Below are 5,146 nucleotides of genomic sequence, written 5' to 3' on the forward strand. Positions count from 1 at the left end.
CAGTGCTCTTAACCACTGAGCCATCTCTCCAGCCCGAACTCCTGAACTTCTGCCTCTACTTCCCCAGTGCTAGCATTTCAGGCGTGCCCCCACCACCTCTGGTTTGTACAGTGGTGGCAATCAAACCCAGGGCCTTCTGCATGCTAGGCAGGCATCCTTCCAATTGAGTTTACACCCTAGTCTAGGCCACTCTGATCTGTCCTGGTAACCACGTGTGCAGTGAGTGTGAAAACCAGCCTTGCTCACAGTCAGGAGAGGGGGCGGCTCTTGCTGACCCCACTGGAAGGCATTCCGAGCCGACAGTTATGCTCTGAGAAGTTTGCGGCTGACCAGGGGCAAGGCTAAGCACGCTTGCCTGAGCTACACCCCCATCCTGATTTTGTGTTTAGACAGGGTCTCACTACATAGCCCAGACTAGCTTCGAACTTGGACCAGTCCTCCTGTCTCAACCTCCCAAGTACTGGGATTAGAAGCACGTGACACCACGCACGGCTGAGGTAAGGACCAGTTCCTGGGATTCCATGATCCTCTTGCTTCAGTTCTCTGGGTAGTGGAGACTCCAGACAGCTGTGTTCCTGTACCTAGCTTGTCCAGCTTCCCCCATTGTTCAATTTACGACTGGTTCCTGCTTCCCTAGTCCTGACACACAGTCTCTGTTGCCTCCTGTCCCAGCTAAGCCGCTCTCTGGGGCTTCTGTCTGGGGATAGCTGTAGTACCCCTGACAATCCTGCCTGTAGTCCACAGTAGGTGTACTCCCAGCAGACTTGGTTGGTGGTCCCCAACAATATCACACACCGCACCGTCTCAAATTTGGAATTGAAAATAATAATGGTATCTTCATTCTCCAGTCGCGGCCCATGCATTTGAAAGCAAGCTGGAGGCGATGTTTGCCTTTGGGGTGCCTCACTCTGGAAACTCCTATCGTAAGTCCTTCCCGGTCAGGGGAAGGCACTGGTGACAGTAGTGTTAAGATAACTTGGCAGAAGTCCAAGATGACGGCTGCAAAGCTTCTAATTCCTCTCTAGTAAAGAAAGAGAGGTCATACTTTCCAAAGACAGGCTTCTGCCTGGGCCCCAAGGGAGCCCCCTGCCACCTACAGGGGTGCTACCTAAGAAAGTCAAACAGAAGCATCTGACAGAGCCCAGAACCAGAAAAACTGCTCTCCCACTCCGGGTTGGAGCTGCTTCCTGGATCTTGCCACCTGCGCCCCCCTCACCTCCCCCAGCCCAGCTGGATCTATAATGGCCTCAGGCAGGGACAGGAATTCTTTACCCCCAGTAAACCTCTGGAAACTATAATTACGGGGGAGGGGTGGTTTCACGGAGTTCTTGGTGCACAGCTGCTCAGGGCTACAAGCCTTGTAAGCAGGGGACCCAGTGACTGGGAACAGGAGACCACCCTTCACTTTAATGTGGGGGCCAAGGGGGTGCGCGTCCATTGAAGAACCGATGGACAGATTGCAATGCCTGTTTCCATGCCAGCTAGTCATCAACGGCTGGGCTTGGCAGCCGGTCACACAGGGCTTGGAGTTACCCGGGAAGCTGCCATGGAAGGGAAGCAACATGCAGCCCTTAAAGTGTGCGTGTTGGGGGCAGGGTTATTTACAGATTTGAAAGATGTTCCTGAGTGGTGCCTGAGGCTCACTGGTGGGGCGCTTGCCTGGCACGCTCAAGGCCTTGGGTTCAGTCCTCAATACTGGGAAGAACAAACGTGTTTGGTGGCTGGCAGCGTTGGCAGACCGCCGCCGGGAAGAGCCAGGCAGCAAACTTGGGCTTTGCAGCCCAGATGGTCTCAAGAACAGTAACAAACAACATGTTAGCGACATAGCAGACTGATGGAAACAGACAGGCGGCAAAGCCTAAAATATTTACTATTTCCGACAGGTTGGAGGCTAAGTGTGAGGAACTCTTACTGGTTCCAGGTGGATGACAAGCCACAGGAGGACTAGGCTCTGCCAGTGTCACCACAATGAAGGAATGACTGTCCCTGAAGGTGGTTCACAGGGACAGCCAATTCCAAAGACGGTTCCCCTGTGAAAATGAGCCGTCATCAAGGAAAGGGTCCCTTTGTGGGAGGTACCTAGATTTGGGCCTGGGAGACTTGAGCCTGTGGCTTGCTCCATCTGGGGCTTTGGCTAAGTATTTGGCAACATCAGATGGCGGTCCCCACCTGCAGGCATCTGTGAGTGTGCATCCCCTGAGGGCCTAGGGAGGTGGCCAAGCTGTGCTGCTGCTCAGAGGGGACCAGTCCTGCTGCCCTGCCAAGATCTTGCTCTCTGTTCCCTTAAGACAGTGCTTGGTGTCTGTCCCACTCATCAGTCCCCCGTGAACTGGAGTGGCAGATGCCAACGTGGGTGCTGGAAATTGAACCCAGGATCTTCTGCAAGGTCAGTCAGGGTTCTTAACCGCTAAACCATCTTTCCTGCTCCTTTGTGCCCCCAATACTAACTTTGCATGTCGTTCTGAAAAGCCATATGACAGAAACGTCTTAGGGGGAAAAGTGCAATTGGATGCCGGGTTTCAGAAAGACAGCTAGTGCTGAGAGCTCCTCATGGTCCCCGAGGCAGGAAGCAGGGGGAAACATAGAAGCCAGAGTGGCCCTAACCTTCAAAGGCTTGCCCTTAGAGCCTGCTTTCTTCAGTCAGGCCTCACCTCCTAAAAGCTCCACATCCTTCAAAATACCTGGAAATGGAGCATTCCGAACTCGAAACGGGAGCCTAGGAGGGTCATTCTAGATTCAAACAAGAGGACGGGGTTGTACTTCAGGGGCAGAGCACGGTCCCGGCATGCATGGGTCTGTGCTCTAGGCATGTTGGATTGTGAGTCTGCCCCTGTGTCACCCTGAGGGCGGGCAGACTCACAATCCAACTTGCCTGCCATTCTTACAAGGACGGACACAGACAGACCAACTCCATGAGGAGAGAGTGCTGTTGAGGAGAACCCCACATGGCCAACAAAGCAGAGACTCTTGGTGTCCGTCTTCCAGAGGGCACCAAAGATGGCCAGACCCTAAGAGAAGGCAGAGAACATTCTAGAACCTTCCGGGGCCAGGAATGTGGCTCAGGTGAGGATGGGTGCTCATCTAGCATGCTCTTAGCCCTGACCCCCACCCTTGGTACTCTGTAAACCAGATGCGGCAACACAATCCCAGGACTTGGGAGGTGGAGGCAGGAGGATCAAAAGTTCAAGCTATCCTCAGCTACATAGTGAGTTCAAGGCTAGCCTGGGCTACAGGAGACCCTGTTTCAATAAAAGTGCATGGAGACTATCGCTGGATTCTATGTAAAACAATGAATCGTTTTATACAAATGACTTAGGAAATGTGAGGATCCTGGGTTTGAGGTGTGGGGGGAGGGGCGACCATTCTCACCAAAAATGGGGGTTGACTCTACTTGGCAAATGCTCTCCAAAACGTAAAAATAAAGTAAGATGAAAATAAAGGAGCTGAGCATCTGGGTTCAACTTCTTCACACTCAGGCTTTGCACTGTTGCACACTGGGGCTCAGTGGAATGAGCAGGGCTCCTGACAGAGGGACACTGGCTTCTCCTTCAGCTACCCTCCCATGCAGCCACTGCCAGCCCTGGTCCTGGTGCCTCACTCCCCCTGCAGACTCAGAGGACAGTTGAGCTGTGGATCTGCCTCTCTGATGGAGACAGTCACGCTGGAGGATTCTCAGAGACCTGAGTTGGTGGAGCAGGGGCTCTGGGCAGCCTATGCCGGACGGTGGCTGGGAGGGTGAGGCAGGGCTTAGGGCAGCTTAGACCCGAGAAGAAGCTCAGAGTCATCGTATGACCTCTGCGGAGGAAGCAGGGTGATTAAGTCAAGAATGAGGGCAACAGGGGCTGGAGAGATGGCTCAGTGGTTCAGAGTACTGACTGCTCTTCCAGGGGACCAGGGTTCAATTCCCAGCACCCACATGGCAGCTCACAACTGTCTGAAGATCCAGTTGCAGGGGATCTGACACCTTTACACCAATGCACATAAAATAAAATTAAACAAACCATAATAATTGGCTTATTTAAAAAAAAAAAAGAATGAGGGCAACAGCTCGGCAGGGTAAGATGTCTGTGATGCTGGGGTTCAGGAGGCTGGCTTTACATGGTCATGATTTGGAAGCTGGCCAAAAGACCCACGTGACCACCAGTGACCACGGATAACTAAAATGTAGTTTATCTGTACAGTAGAATATTGCCCATCCCTGGAAGGGATGGAGCCTTCCTCCACACTAACATGCTATAGACATAAAGGGCCATGTCCTGTGAGGGTCCAGGTATGACATGTCAGGAGGACAGTCCAACAGACAGGAAGCAGCCAGTGCCTGGGAGAGCCGGTGGAGGAGGGATTGCTAAGCCAGAGCTTCTCTTTTTCCTCAGAATTCACATAAGGTCTTTCTTAAGACAGATGGTATCTCACGTAACACGCCTTGCGTGGGTCAGACAGGGAAGTCGGGAAAACAGGGACCAGCTGGGGGCAGGAGTTATGGGGGCAGGTGGGAGGGTGCAAACCTATGAATACAGTGTCTTCCAGAGCAAGATACATGGTTACCATGGACAGGGCAGACAGGGGTCGCCCTTCTAGGAGGGGAGAGGATCCACCATCAGGTCTGTCTGTTTTATAAAATAAAAACAGGACCGGAAGCGCTGTTCCTACGTCAGGCAGCTCTCACTACCAACCACACATAAATCTAGGTTCAGGGGATCCAACCATTGCTTCTGGTCTCTTCAGGAGTGTAGGCACCCATATGCAGACATACACACACAAAGACACACACAGAAACCCAGAGAGACAGACAGACAGACAGACAGACAGACAGACACACACACACACACACACACACACATACACACACACAAATAATAAAAATAGGCCAGCATGGTGGTGCAGGTCTTTAACCCCAGCCCTTGGGAGGCAGAGGTAGGGCAATCTCTGTGAGTTCCGGGCCAGCCAGGGCTACACAGAGAAACCCTGTCTCAAACAACCATTTTTGTTCTCATGAGTCTGCCTGCCTGCACCTCCTCAGTGCTGGTATTGAAGGTATCTGCTGCTAACTATCCTTCCTCCTCTAGTTGTGTGTCCTTCCTCCTCTAGTTGTGTGTCCTTCCTCCTCTAGTTGTGTGTCCTTCCTCCTCTAGTTGTGTGTCCTTCC

This window comes from Microtus ochrogaster, linkage group LG8 (assembly GCF_000317375.1).
Source record: "Microtus ochrogaster isolate Prairie Vole_2 linkage group LG8, MicOch1.0, whole genome shotgun sequence".
Lineage (NCBI taxonomy): Eukaryota > Metazoa > Chordata > Mammalia > Rodentia > Cricetidae > Microtus > Microtus ochrogaster.